Consider the following 15,264-nt stretch of genomic DNA (forward strand, 5'->3'; position numbering starts at 1 on the left):
GTGCCAGTACCATACTGTCTTGATTACTGTAGCTTTGTAGTATAGTCTGAAGTCAGGGAGTCTGATTCCTCCAGCTCCGTTTTTTTCCCTCAAGACTGCTTTGGGTATTCGGGGTCTTTCCTGTCTCCATATAAATTTTAAGATTTTTTGTTCTAGTTCCATAAAAAATGCCATTGGTAATTTGATAGGGATTGCATTGAATCTGTAGATTGCTTTGGGTAGTATAGTCATTTTCACAATATTGATTCTTCCGATCCAAGAACATGGTATATCTCTCCATCTGTTGGTATTATCTTTAATTTCTTTCATCAGTGTCTTATACTTTTCTGCATACAGGTCTTTTGTCTCCCTGGGTAGGTTTATTCCTACGTATTTTATTCTTTTTGTTGCAATGGTAAATGAGAGTGTTTCCATAATTTCTCTTTCAGATTTTTCATCATTAGTGTATAGGAATGCAAGAGATTTCTGTGCATTAATTTTGTATCCTGCAACTTTACCAAATTCATTGATTAGCTCTAGTAGTTTTCTGGTGGCATTTTTAGGATTCTCTGTGTATAGTATCATGTCATCTGCAAACAGTGACAGTTTTACTTCTTCTTTTCCAATTTGTATTCCTTTTATTTCTTTTCCTTCTCTGATTGCCGTGGCTAGGACTTCCAAAACTATGTTGAATAATAGTGGTGAGAGTGGACATCCTTGTCTCGTTCCTGATCTTATAGGAAATGCTTTCAGTTTTTCACCATTGAGAATGATGTTTGCTGTGGGTCTGTCGTATATGGCCTTTATTAGATTGAGGTAGGTTCCCTCTATGCCCACTTTCTGGAGAGTTTTTATCATAAATGGGTGTTGAATTTTGTCAAAAGCTTTTTCTGCATCTATTGAGATGATCATATGGTTTTTCTTCTTCAGTTTGTTAATATGGTGTATCACATTGATTGATTTGCGTATATTGAAGAATCCTTGCATCCCTGGGATAAATCCCACTTGATCATGGTGTATGATCCTTTTAATGTGTTGTTGGCTTCTGTTTGCTAGTATTTTGTTGAGGATTTTTGCATCTCTATTCATCAGTGATATTGGTCTGTAATTTTCTTTTTTTGTAGTATCTTTTTCTGGTTTTGGTATCAGGGTGATGGTGGCCTCATAGGATGAGTTGGGGAGTGTTCCTCCCCCTGCAGTTTTTTGGAAGAGTTTGAGAAGGATGGGTGTTAACTCTTCTCTAAATGATTGATAGAATTCACCTGTGAAGCCCTCTGGTCCTGACTTTTGTTTGTTGGAAGGTTTTTAATCACAGTTTCAATTTCATTACTTGTGATTGGTTTGTTCATATTTTCTGATTCTTCCTGGTTCAGTCTTGGAAGGTTATACCTTTCTAAGAATTTGTCCATTTCTTCCAGGTTGTCCATTTTATTGGCATAGAGTTACTTGTAGTAGTCTCTTAGGATGCTTTGTATTTCTGTGGTGTCTGTTGTAACTTCTTTTTCATTTCTGATTTTATTGATTTGAGTCCTCTCTTTTTCTTGATGAGTCAGGCTAAAGGTTTATCAATTTTGTTTATCTTCTCAAAGAACCAGCTTTAGTTTTATTGATCTTTGCTATTGTTTTGTTTGTTTCTATTTCATTTATTTATGCTCTGATCTTTATGATTTCTTTCCTTCTACTGACTTTGGGTTTTGTTTGTTCTTCTTTCTCTAGTTCCTTTAGGTGTAACGTTAGATTGTTTATTTGAGATTTTTCTTGTTTCTTGAGGTAGGCTTGTATAGCTATAAACTTCCCTCTTAGAACTGCTTTTGCCGCATCCCATAGGTTTTGGATCGTCGTGTTTTCATTGTCATTTGTCTCTAGGTATTTTTTGATTTCCTCTTTGATTTCTTCAGTGATCTCTTGGTTATTTAGTAACGTATTGTTTAGCCTCCATGTGCTTGTGTTTTTTACGTTTTTTTCCCTGTAATTGATTTCTAATCTCATAGTGTTGTGGTCCGAAGAGATGCTTGATATGATTTCAGTTTTCTTAAATTTACTGAGGCTTGATTTGTGACCCAAGATGTGATCTATCCTGGAGAATGTTCCATGCGCACTTGAGAAGAAAGTGTAATCTGCTGTTTTTGGATGGAATGTCCTATAAATATCAATTAAATCTATCTGATCTATTGTGTCATTTAAAGCTTCTGTTTATTTATTTTCATTTTGGATGATTTGTCCATTGTTATAAGTGAGGTGTTAAAGTCCCCCACTATTATTGTGGTACTGTCGATTTCCTCTTTTATAGCTGTTAGCAGTTGCCTTATGTATTGAGGTGCTCCTATGTTGGGTGCATATATATTTATAATTGTTATATCTTCTTCTTGGATTGATCCCTTGATCATTATGTAGTGTTCTTCCTTTTCTCTTGTAACAATCTTTACTTTAAAGTCTGTTTTATCTGATGATAAATGAGTATTGCTACTCCAGCTTTCTTTTGATTTCCATTTGCATGGAATATCTCTTTCCATCCCCTCACTTTCAGTCTGTATGTGTCCCTAGGTCTGAAGTGGGTCTCTTGTAGACAGCATGTACATGGGTCTTGTTTTTGTATCCATTCAGCAAGCCTGTGTCTTTTGGTTGGAGCATTTAATCCATTCACCTTTAAGGTAATTATCGATATGTATGTTCCTATGACCATTTTCTTAATTGTTTTGGGTTTGTTTTTGTAGGTCCTTTTCTTCTCTTGTGTTTCCCACTTAGAGAAGTTCCTTTAGCATTTGTTGTAGAGGTGGTTTGGTGGTGCTGAATTCTCTTAGCTTTTGCTTGTCTGTAAAGCTTTTGATTTCTCCATCGAATCTGAATGAGATCCTTGCCGGGTAGAGTAATCTTGATTGTAGGTTCTTCCCTTTCATCACTTTAAGTATATCATACCACTCCCTTTTGGCTTGTAGAGTTTCTGCTGAGAAATCAACTGTTAACCTTATGGGAGTTCCCTTGTATGTAATTTGTCATTTTTCCCTTGTTGCTTTCAATAATTTTTCTTTGTTTTTAATTTTTGCCAATTTGATTACTATGTGTCTCGGCGTGTTTCTCTTTGGGTTTATCCTGCATGGGACTCTCTGCGCTTCCTGGACTTGGGTGGCTATTTCCTTTCCCATGTTAGGGAAGTTTTCAACTATAATCTCTTCAAATATTTTCTCTGGTCCTTTCTCTCTGTCTTCTCCTTCTGGGACCCCTATAATGTGAATGTTTTTGTGTTTAATGTTGTTCCAGAGGTCTCTTAGGCTGTCTTCATTTCTTTTCATTCTTTTTTCTTTATTCTGTTCCGCGGCAGTGAATTCCACCATTATGTCTTCCAGGTCACTTATCCGTTCTTCTGCCTCAGTTATTGTGCTATTGATTCCTTCTAGTGTATTTTTCATTTCAGTTATTGTATTGTTCATCTCTGTTTGTTTGTTCTTTAATTCTTCTAGGTCTTTGTTAAACATTTCTTACATCTTCTCTATCTTTGCCTCCATTCTTTTTCCAAGGTCCTGGATCATCTTCACTATCATTATTTTGAATTCTTTTTCTGGAAGGTTGCCTATCTCCACTTCATTTAGATGTTTTTCTGGGGTTTTCTCTTGTTCCTTCATCTGGTACATAGCCCCCTGCCTTTTCATCTTGTCTATCTTTCTGTGAATGTGGTTTTTGTTCCACAGGCTGCAGGATTGTAGTTCTTCTTGCTTCTGCTGTGTGCCCTCGGGTGGATGAGGCTATCTAAGAGGCTTGTGTAAGTTTCCTGATGGGAGGGACTGGTGGTGGGTAGAGCTGACTGTTGCTCTGGTGGACAGAGCTCAGTAAAACTTTAATCTGCTTGACTGTTGATGGGTGGGGCTGGGTTCCCTCCCTGTTGATTGTTTGGCCTGAGGCAACCCAACACTGGAGCTTACCTGGGCTCTTTGGTGGGGCGAATGACGGGCTCTGGGAGGGCTCACGCCAAAGAGTACTTCCCAGAACTTCTGCTGCCAGTGTCCTTATCCCCACGGTGAGCCACAGCCACCCCCCGCCTCTGTAGGAGACCCTCCAACACTAGCAGGTAGGTCTGGTTCAGTCTCCCCTGGGGTCACTGCTCCTTCCCCTGGGTCCCCATGTGCACACTACTTTGTGTGTGCCCTCCAGGAGTGGAGTTTCCCCCAGTCCTGTCGAAGTCCTGCAATCAAATCCCACTAGGCTTCAAAGTCTGATTCTCTAGGAATTCCTCCTCCCGTTGCCGGACCCCCAGGTTGGGAATCCTGACGTGGGGCTCAGAACCTTCACTCCAGTGGGTGGAGTTCTGTGGTATAAGTGTTCTGTAGTCTGTGAGTCACCCACCCAGCAGTTATGGGATTTGATTGTACTGTGATTGCGCCCCTCCTACTGTCTCATTGTGGCTTCTCCTTTGTGTTTGGATGTGGGGTATCTTTTTTGGTGAGATCCAGTGTCTTCCTGTCGATGATTGTCCAGCAGCTAGTTGTGATTCTGGTGTTCTCACAAGAGGGAGTGAGAGCACGTCCTTCTACTCCGCCATCTTGGTTCCTCTCTCCTGGAATAAGCACATATTGGTTTTTTGATCGGGTCCCTTATGTTCCTTAATCTCTGTTTACTTTTTTATTATTATTTTTTTGATTTTCTTCTCGAACTCGATAATTTCAAAGGTTTTCTCCTCAAGGTCACCAGTTTTTTCTTCTGCCTCTTTGAGTCTGCTGTTGAACCTTTCAAGTAAATTTTTTTTTTTTCAAGTAAATTTTTAAAATTCAGTTACTATATTTTTCTACTCCAGAAATTGTTTGCTTGTTTTTACAATTTCTATTTCTTGGTTGCTATTCTCATTTTCTTTTTATATTGTTTTTCTAATTTCCTTTAGGTTTCTGTGTTTTCCTGTAGTTTTTTGAGCATATTCAAGACAGTTGTTTTAAAGTCTTTGTCAGGTAACTCCAAAGGCTATGTCTCTTTGAGGTCGGTTTCTAGAGATATATGGTGTTTCTTTGAATGTGCCGTGTTTCCCTATTTATTTATATGCCTTGTAGTCTTCTGTTGATAATTGAGCATTTGAAAAAACAGCCATACCTTCCAGTATTTGAAAACTGGCTTCTTGCAGGGGAAGACCATCAGCCATCATTTTCTGTGCATACGTCTTCCCCGGGCTTGTGTGTTTGGTTTCCCCCTAATTCCACTGTATACATGGCTCCTTTTAAATGTTGTAATTGCTCAGTCTTACCCTGGCTTCTTCTCAAGGCCTTATATGTTCTGTTGTGTTCTCCTGCCTGTAGTCTCTTGCCCCAGGTGCCTGCAGGTCTGAAGTCTTCCTGCAGCTCGCATGTAGTTCAACAGGTGCCACTCCTTTCAGGGACCCAATCTTATATCCAAGCTATGTCACTCTTCCCATCAGTGGTCTGAGTCAGGTGAGACAGAAACCAACCCCTCAGTGAGCCCCCAGGCAAGCCAGAATGTTACAAACAAGTTGAGCCTTTTTCTTTCTGTTCTGAAGGAGGAACTGGGAATTGGGTGTCTTCCTCCAGATTGTGCCATGCCAGGTAGGGGTTGGGCAAGGACAGGCAAAAACACCACTACATTTCCTATTCTTTTGAATGTGGTTATGTAGAGCTCAGGAAGACAGTTTTTGAAAGATTGAAGGTTCCTGGAGGCAGTGCGGATGGAAATTATTTTAGGTTCACAGTAAACCACATTAATGTGGAAATTTGGGAGAGTGAAAACAAACTGTCCCTCAGCCATCAGGAATGGAAAGTTTTGTTTTGTTTTGTTTTGTTTCGTTTTGAGGAAAAACTTAAGGATAGGGAAACAAAGTGAATGTTTAATATTTTAATAGCAAGAAATAAAGGAAGATCCCTTTCAGCTCTTGTATTGATCTAAGTCAGCGTTCTCAAAACTTTTTGATTCAGGACTTCTTTATACTCTTAAATAAAAATCTTGGGGGTTCTCAATATTTTGTCTTATATTTGTTAATATTTACTGTATTAGAAATTAAAACTGAGGAATTTAAAAATATTGTTTTAAAATAAATTTAAACCTATTTTTGTAAACCTGAATAACACATTTTTATGAAAAAATATTTTCCGCAACAAAAAAAACTGATGAGAAGAATTGTATTATTCAAAGCTTTGCAAATCTTTTAATATCTGGCTTAATAGAAGTTAGCTGGAATCTTATATCTGCTTCTGCACTTGACCTGTTACAGTGTTATTTCAGTTGAAGTATATGAGGAAAATACAGTCTTACACAGGGATGTAACTGGGAAAAGGAGGCGTATTTTATACAGCCTCTTCAGAAAGTTGTGGTTATTCTTTGATACTATACCAAACTCAAAAAGTGGTAGTTTCTTAAACGTTAGTTGCAGTATGGAATCTGAATCCATATTAGTGAACTTTTGGTACTCTGTTACATTAAAATCTATTGGCCTATCTTGCACTTGAATTAATTATATACTTTGTATATCATCATGCGTGGGTCATTTGAAAAATATTGCTTGACTGAGTTATGTGGCTCTTTCACGTACTGTTTATTATACAGCATAAAAAAATCACATTCTTATCTGGAAAGTCTACATGTTGGGAATATGCCAAGCTCATGGTGACAGTTACACATTTTCTAAAAGTTGAATTTTCATTTGAAAGCTTGAATTTTATCATTGGTAACAAATACTTTCAATTTTCCTCGATATGATAAGTTCACTTTGTTCATTTTCAATAAAATGTCTGCCATGTACCAAGGTCTGCATAAGCATAGTTTGTCTCTTATTTATTGTTTCAAGTAAAATGGTGTTACATGGAAAAAGCACCTAGTTCAGCTTGTAACTTAAACAGTCTTATAAATGCTTTTTCTTGATATAACCTGCTAACCCCAATATACTGCAGAAGTGTTTCATTTGTTTTCTCTCATTTGGTCACACAGTATATTAAAAAGACATGTTCTAAAGCTTCCTTACTTTGTGATGTCATTTTTATGACACCTCTATATGATCAAATTACAGAGATGGAGAATAGGTTAGTCGTTCCTAAGGGTTAGATGCATAAGAGGTGAAGGGAGAAAAGAGGAAGGAAAGAAGGTGCCTATGGCTTTTATAGGGTAGTGCAAAGGATCTTCGTGAAGAACCTTTTCTGTACTGTGACTGTAGCAGTGGTGACAGGAACCTATAAATGTGATAAAATTGCCCAGAACTAAATATACATGAAAATGTGTGTGCACGTAAAACTGGAGAAATCTGAATAAGGTTGCTGGATCATATCAGTGTCATTTTTCAAGGTTTGGTATTGTACTATACTTACATAAGGTGTTACCATTAAGGAAAACTAGATGAAGAGCATATGGAAACTCTTTGTATTATGTTTTAAACTCCACGTGACTGTATAATTATCTCAGAATAAAAATTAATGATTTTTACTGTCACATAAATGACATACTTAAGTACTCGCCCTTTTTTTTTTTTTTTTTTTTTTTTGTGAGTGTATGGTGAGAATGTGGGAGTGAGGAATACAAGGACTGCCATTGGTTTGATTTTTACTAAGGCACCAGTAGTTTTACCCTTCTTGTTTTTCTGTCAGTGTAAATGTCAACACAACAACATCTTGGCATTAATATTATGAGACTGTTTTCTCTCCCAGGCCTTCTCATCACTATGGCTCTACAGTCCACATTCTGAGAATCCGTGCCATAAAGTTTTAGTCTTTAGTTAGCTGGGGAAAACAAGTACATTTGGCCCTCTGTATCTGCGGGTGCTGAACCTGTGCATATGGAGGGCCTGCTGTACTAAATAAACTGTTTTATATGAGACTTGAGCATCTGTGGATTTTGGTATCCACGGGGGTCTTGGAACCAAGCCCCGGAGGATAGCAAGGGACAACTGTAATATGCTTAAGACTGCATGTCCAGTTCAGTGATATGTCTCTGCTTCTCTCTCCAGCGTTTTATCTTGGACTCTTGCTTATGGGATGTTACTGTACTTCTGTAAAATTAGAGTTACATTTGTAAAGATATAAAAGGTAGACATGAGAAGAGTAAAATTTTGGAATTAGCAGCTTTCTGCCGCTGTGCTGTATAGTATGGTAGCAACTAGCCATATCTGTTATTTAAATTTAAATTCTAAGTGATTAAAATGTGTATAAATAAATTTAAATTGGACCAGTGGTTATACAGTTTCAGTTTTGCAAGATGAAAAAGTTCATCACAGAAATTTTTATTTACACTGGTTGTGTAGCTCTCAGGAAGACAATTGTAAGAGGTTGAAGGTGCTTGGAAGCATTGTGGATGCCAATATGGTCAAAGTGCTGGTCTAGACTTTAAGGTATTATCTTTACTTCTCTGGCCAGATTTAGATGTCAAACATTTATTTGATAGAAGAGTTTCTCACTATTTATATCCTCTAATAGCTAGTTAATAAGAATGAAGGAACACATTTATGCATATATATGTATATATATATACACACACATACAGTTATAAAGAAAAATATTAAAACAAAATTGAGAACTTTTATAAATTTATAGTAATAGTCTATTTAAAAAAAATAATTGGTGTATCCATAGGTACTGTTTTTATTTAGATTTTAAAAGTAGGGCTTCCCTGGTGGCGCAGTCGTTAAGAATCTGCCTGCCAATGCAGGGGAGAGGGGTTCGAGCCCTGGTCCGGGAAGATCCCACATGCCGTGGAGCAACTAAGCCCGTGTGCCACAACTACTTAACCTGCGCTCTAGAGCCCACGAGCCACAACTACTGAAGCCCGCACGCCTAGAGCCTGTGCTCCGCAACAAGAGAAGCCACCGCAATGAGAAGCCCGCGCACCGCAACAAAGAGTAGCCCCTGCTTGCTGCATCTAGAGAAAGCCTGTGCACAGCAACAAAGACCCAACGCAGCCAAAAATAAATAAATAAAATTAATTTATTAAAAAAAAAAAAGTAATTCCCAGCTCTAAGATGACAGAAATAGATTTGCCTCTGGTACCTTTAAAGTGTCATGTTTTACATTACAACATTTTTAATCAATCTGGAATTTTTTGGTATCATGAGTTGAGTGTATATATCCTCCTTCCCCCTAGATGATTATCTACTCATCCCAACACAATTTATTAAGTAATTTAGGTATTTCTCTAGTGACTTGAAATACTACCAACATTCTGTACCTATATGTGCTTATTTCAGCATTCTCTCTCAATATCATTCTTTCCATGTCATTAAATGCTCCTCTGTATCTTTTTTAATGACTACAAAGGATCATACTGAGTAAATACTACGTACATCTATTATCTATCTCTTTATTGCTTAAATTGTGGATTTCTTGAAGCTTAAAAAACCAGTAAACAGGGCTTCCCTGGCGGCGCAGTGGTTGAGAATCTGCCTGCCAATGCAGGGGACACGGGTTTGAGCCCTGGTCTGGGAAGATCCCACATGCCGCGGAGCAACTAGGCCCGTGAGCCACAATTACTGAGCCTGGGCGTCTGGAGCCTGTGCTCCGCAACAAGAGAGGCCGCGATAGTGAGAGGCCTGCGCACCGCGATGAAGAGTGGCCCCCGCTTGCCACAACTAGAGAAAGCCCTCGCACAGAAACGAAGACCCAACACAGCCATAAATAAATAAATAAATAAATAAAATTTAAAAAACAAAACAAAAAAACAAACCAGTAAACATATGTTATTGGCCTCATTTAGGCACATAGCCCACAGCATAGTGTCTTTGTGTTACATTTCCATAAATATTGTTGATTTAGTTTTCATTGTGATTTATGAGACCATATTTCAGTTGTTTTCCAGAAATATTTAAAACTTCGCAAAATACAGACCTCCTACTGGATTTTCTGGTTTGCTTTACTATTTTCTATCACATGAAGGGAAGTTGAAGAGAAGGGAAGCTATCACAGAGTTTATCTTCAATGAGTTTTTATTATCAATTCAAAGTAATCAATTCTTATGAAAAAGGAAAAAGGAAAAATACATATAGGCATACCACGGCAATATTGTGGATTTGGTTCCAGAACACTGCAATAAAGTGAATATTGCAGTGATGCAATTCACACAAATTTTTTGGTTTCCCAGTGCATATAAAAGTTATGTTAACGCTATATACAATAGTGCATAAAGTGTGCGATAGCATTATGTCTAAGAAAATCAATGTACGTACCTTAATTAAAAAACACAGTGGACCCTTGAACAACTTGGGAGATTGGTTCCAGGGCCCACCACACATACCAAAATCCATGGATGTTTAAGTCCCATAGTTGGCACTTTGTATGCCTGGTTCCACGTCTGCAGATTCAACCAACCACAGATTGTGTAGTACTGTAGTATTTATTTATTTCCCCTAGTTTTACTGAGGTGTAATTGACAAACAGTGCTGTATCAGTAGGGTGTACAGCATACTGATTTGACTTACATACATCATGAAGCACTGTAGTATTTATTGAAAAATATACACATGTAATTGGACCCACACAGATCAAACCCCTGTTTTTTGAGGGTCAACTGTACTTTATTGTTAAAAATGCTAACCATCATCTGAGCCTTCAGCAAGTCATAATCAGTTGCTGGTGGAGGGTCTCGCCTCGATGTCGATGCTGCTGACTGACCAGGGTGGTGGCTGCTGAAGGCTGGGGTGGCCGTGGCAATGTCTTAAGATAAAATAACATTGAAGTCTGCCGCATCAACTGACTCTTCTTTTCACGAACGACTTCCCTGTAGCAAGCAAGGCTGTTTGATAGCATTTTACGCACAGTAGAACGTCTTTCAAAACTGAAGTCAGGGCTTCCCTGGTGGCGCCGTGGATAAGAATCTGCCTGCCAGTGCAGGGGACACGGGTTCGATCCTTGGTCCGGGAAGATCCCACATACCACGGAGCAACTAAGCCTGTGCGCCACAACTACTGAGCCTGTGCTCTACGGTCCGCGAGCCACAACCACTGAGCCCACGTGCCACAACTACTGAGCCTGCGCTCTAGAGTCTGCGAGCCACAACTACTGAAGCCCACGTGCCTAGAGCCTGTGCTCCGCAACAAGAGAAGCCACTGCAATGAGAAGCCCGTGCACCTCAATGAAGAGTAGCCCCCGCTCACTGCAGCTAGAGAAAGCCCGCGTGCAGCGGCGAAGACCCAACACAGCCAAAAATAAATAAATAAAATAAGAATTAAAAAAACAAAATACTGAAGTCAGTCCTCTCAAAACCTGCCACTGCTTTATCAGCTAAATTTATGTAATATTCTAAATCCTCTCTTGTCATTTCAGTAGTCTTCACCAGGATTAGAGTCCATCTCAAGAAACCCTTTCTTTGCTCATCCGTAAGAAGCAACTCCTCATCTGTCACAGAGTTTTATTATGAGATTGCAGCAGTTCAGTCACATCTTCAGGCTCCACTTCTAATTCTAGTTCTCTTACTGTTTCTACCACATCTACAGTGACTGCTCCATTGAAGTCTTGAACCCCGCAGGAGTTGGAATCAACTTCTTCCAAACTCCTGTTACTGTTGACATGTTGACCTCTTCTCATGAATCACGAATGTTCTTCGTGACATCCAGAATGGTGAATCCTTTCCAGAAGGTTTTCAATTTACTGTGCCCAGATCCATCAGAGGAATCACTATCTATGGCAGCTAAATAGTCTTACGAAATGTATTCATTAAATAATAAGACCTGAAAGTTGAAATTACTCCTTGATTCACGGGCTGCAGAATGGATGTTGTGTGAGCAGGCAGGAAAACATCATTAATCTCGTACATCTCCTTCAGAGCCCTTGGGTGACCAGGTGCATTGTCAACGAGCAGTAATATTTTGAAAGGCATCACTTTTTCTGAGCAGTGGGTCTCAACAGTGGGCTTAAAATATTCAGTAAACCATGCTGCCAACAAATGTGCTGTCATCCAGGCTTTGCTGTTTCATGTATAGAACACAGGCAGAGTAGATTTAGCAGAATTCTTAAGGGCCCTAGGATTTTCGGAATGATAAATGAGCACGGACTTCAGCTAAAAGTCACCAGATGCATTAGCCCCTAACAAAAGAGTCAGCCAGTCTTTTGAAGCTTTGAAGCCAGACATTGACTTCTTCTCTCTAGCTATGAAAGTCCTAGATGGCATCTTCTTAAATGGAAGGCTGTTTCATCTACACTGAAAATCTGTAGTTTAGTGTAGCCACCTTCATTCCTTACCTTAGCTAGATATTATGGGTAACTTGCTGCAGCTTCTGTATCAGCACTTGTGGCTTCACCTTGTATTTGTATGTTATGGAGACATACAAATACAAGCCTCTTTCCTAACACCTCACGAACCAACCACCTGTGCTAGCTTCAAACTTTCCTCCTGCAAATTCTTCACCTCTCTCAGCCTTCAGAACCAAAGAGAGTTAGGACCTTGCTCTGGGTTAGGTTTTGGCTTAAAGGAATGTTGCTGCCGGGTTGATCTCTCCAGACCACTAAAATTTTCTCCATATCAACAATAAGGCTGTTTTGTTTTCTTATCATTCGTGTGTCCACTGAAATAGCAGTTTTAGTTTCGTTCAAGAAGTAACTTTTCCTTTGCATTCACAACTTGGCTAACTGTCTGGCGAAAGAGGCCTATCTTTCTGCGTATCTCAGCTTTCGACATGCTTTCCTCGCTAAGCTTAATCATTTCTAGTTTTTGATTTAAAATGAGAGGCATGGGACTCTTCTTCCACTTGAACACTTGGAGGCCAACGCAGGGTTATTAATTGGCCTAATTTCAATACTGTTGTGTCTCAGGGAATAGGGAGGCCCGAGGAGAGTGAGAAAGATGGGGAACAGCTTGTCAGTGGAGCAGTCAGAATACACACAGCATTTATGGATTAAGTTCGCCGACTTATATGGGTGTAGTTCATGGTGCCCCAAAACAATTATAATAGTAACATCAAAGATCACTGATCACAGGTCACCATAGCAAATATAATAATAATAATGAAAAAGTTTAAAATATTGCGAGAATTACCAAAATGTGACATAGAGACATGAAGTGAGCAAGTGTTACTGGGAAAATAGAGTTGATAATCATGCTTATATAGCACAGGGAACTATATTCAATACCTTGTAATAACCTATAATGGAAAAGAATCTGAAAAAGAATATATGTAGATACATATAACTGAATCAGTTTGCTGTACACCTGAAACTAATACCACATTGTAAATCAACTATACTTAAAAAAAAAAAAAGACATGCTTGATGCAGGGTTCCTGCAAACCTTCAATTTGTAAAAATCAAAGTATCTGTGAAGTGCAGTAACACGCAGCACAATAAAATGAGGTGTGCCCTTAATACAGAGTATATAAAATAAAACCTACAAGTTGTATCCTATATCCCCCTTTCAATTCTATTTCTGCAAAGTAGCAATTTTAAGTTTGCTATATGTCTTCCTAAGACATCTTTGAGTATACTATTAGCATATATCAAAAAACACTACACAAATAGGATTTTTATTCTTACTAATTCTATGATTTGCTTATGTCACTTAATATTATAGATATCTTTCCATGACAGTGTATGTAGATTAACCTCATTCTTTCTTAGCTCAAAGATTACACTACGTTCTCTCTTAGACTGACTATAGCTTACTTTAACCTCTCTCTTATAAATGGAAATATGGAGTGCTTCTTTATTTTTTGCCATTATGAATTTATCTTTAGGGTCAATTTCTTGAAATGGAATTGTGGAGTAAAAGGATAAGCTTATTTAAAATTTGGTAAGTATCACCTGATAGCTCTTTGAAAGGCTATGGCTACATAATTTTTAAATCAGATTTATGTGTGTCCGCACACATGTGCACAATATTGAAATTAGTCTTTACGGCAGTATTTATTTAAGGGAAAGTGAGTGTTTTAAGAGAAATAACCTTTCATCTCCGTGTCATATGTGAAGTGCTTAGAATGGTTTCTGAAACATATTAAGAGCTATCTAAATGCTATAATTATTTTTGTTTGCTTAATTCCCTTCTATTTTGAAAATTGAAAATCTTATTAATTTTTTCACATATCCTTATTTTGAAAACCGTCAGCATCTGGACCTAAGTTGCTGTTAGTGTGTTCTGTGTTGTAATGGGATTCACCCTCAGATTTCTATCTTTAATTGTCACAATCACTGTTTTTTAAATAGTTATTATGGACTTAAAGGTTATGTATGCAGTACAAAGTGTGTTTTGATTGGCTTGTCTTCCTTCACTGGCATTCCGTTAACAGATAGTCAGTTACCACCATTTGCTAGTTTTTGTTGTTACCTCCAGTTAATAAAAATAAGTCAGTGACTTAAGAGAGTTCATTGAAACTTGAAAGTAATGATGAAAATGAGACTATGTCTCTACTTGTAAACTTGTACAGTGAACTGGATTGCCATTTAAATATAAAGCATTCATGTATATAGTCTTGGAGAAGTAAATCTTTGTGATAACTTTGAAGGTATTTGAAAAGGAAAGTACAAACAAAATCTATGATGACTATCAAAATGACTATCTATCCCTAGTTCTCTATACATTTGATGTTATGAAACATGTTCATAGAATGTTCCCATTCAGGCTTTTGCAATGTTTTTCAACAAAGTGTAATAGTATATTGAAGAAGTTACTCCAGAATAATTTAATCAATAAACTTGGTTAATCATGTCATTAAATGCAGAGAAGAGAGGAATAGCATAGAGGCATCTTTCACAGTTGTACTCCCTGCCTCAACAACAGGTACAAGTCAAATCATTCCTTGAAATTTCTAAAACCAGTCACAAAGAATGGACAGATTCTCTACAAGAAAGCTGAGTGAGCTATTGGCAAAATTTCTTTATCAATGCACCTATTAACATATTGCAAATGGGAGACTTCCCTGGTGGCACAGTGGCTAAGAATCCTGCCAACGCAGGGGACACGGATTCAATCCCTGATCCGGAAAGATTCCCTCATGCTGCAGAGCATCTAAGCCCGTGCTTAGATGAGCCACAACTACTGAGCCTGTGCTCTAGGGCCCATACACCACAACTACTGAAACCCGCGTGCCCTAGGGCCAGCGTGCCGCAACTACTGAGCCCGCGTACTGCAACTACTGAAGCCCGCGCGCCTAGAGCCCGTGCTCCGCAACAAGAGAAGCCGCTGCTATGAGAAGCCCGCGCACCGCAGTGAACACACCTCTCACCACAACTACGAAAAGCCCGCGCGCAGTAAGGAAGACCCAAGGCAGCCAAAAATTAAAAAAATAAAATAAAAAATAAAGAGGACCCGAGTCCGTTAACAACAACAACAACAACAACAAAATATATATATATTGCTAACGGCACAATGGCATACATTGTGAGAGAGGAATCA

General features: G+C 38.5%; 1 protein-coding gene across 24 annotated transcripts in view; it reads left to right on the top strand.

Annotated features, from left to right (window-relative positions):
* The window catches only part of EIF4G3 (eukaryotic translation initiation factor 4 gamma 3), a 367,587-nt gene that overhangs the window by 162,114 nt on the left and 190,209 nt on the right, over positions 1-15,264 (top strand). The window lies entirely within an intron of this gene.

This window comes from Balaenoptera physalus, assembly GCF_965194825.1.
Source record: "Balaenoptera physalus genome assembly, chromosome: 1".
In the NCBI taxonomy this organism is placed as follows: Eukaryota; Metazoa; Chordata; class Mammalia; order Artiodactyla; family Balaenopteridae; genus Balaenoptera; species Balaenoptera physalus.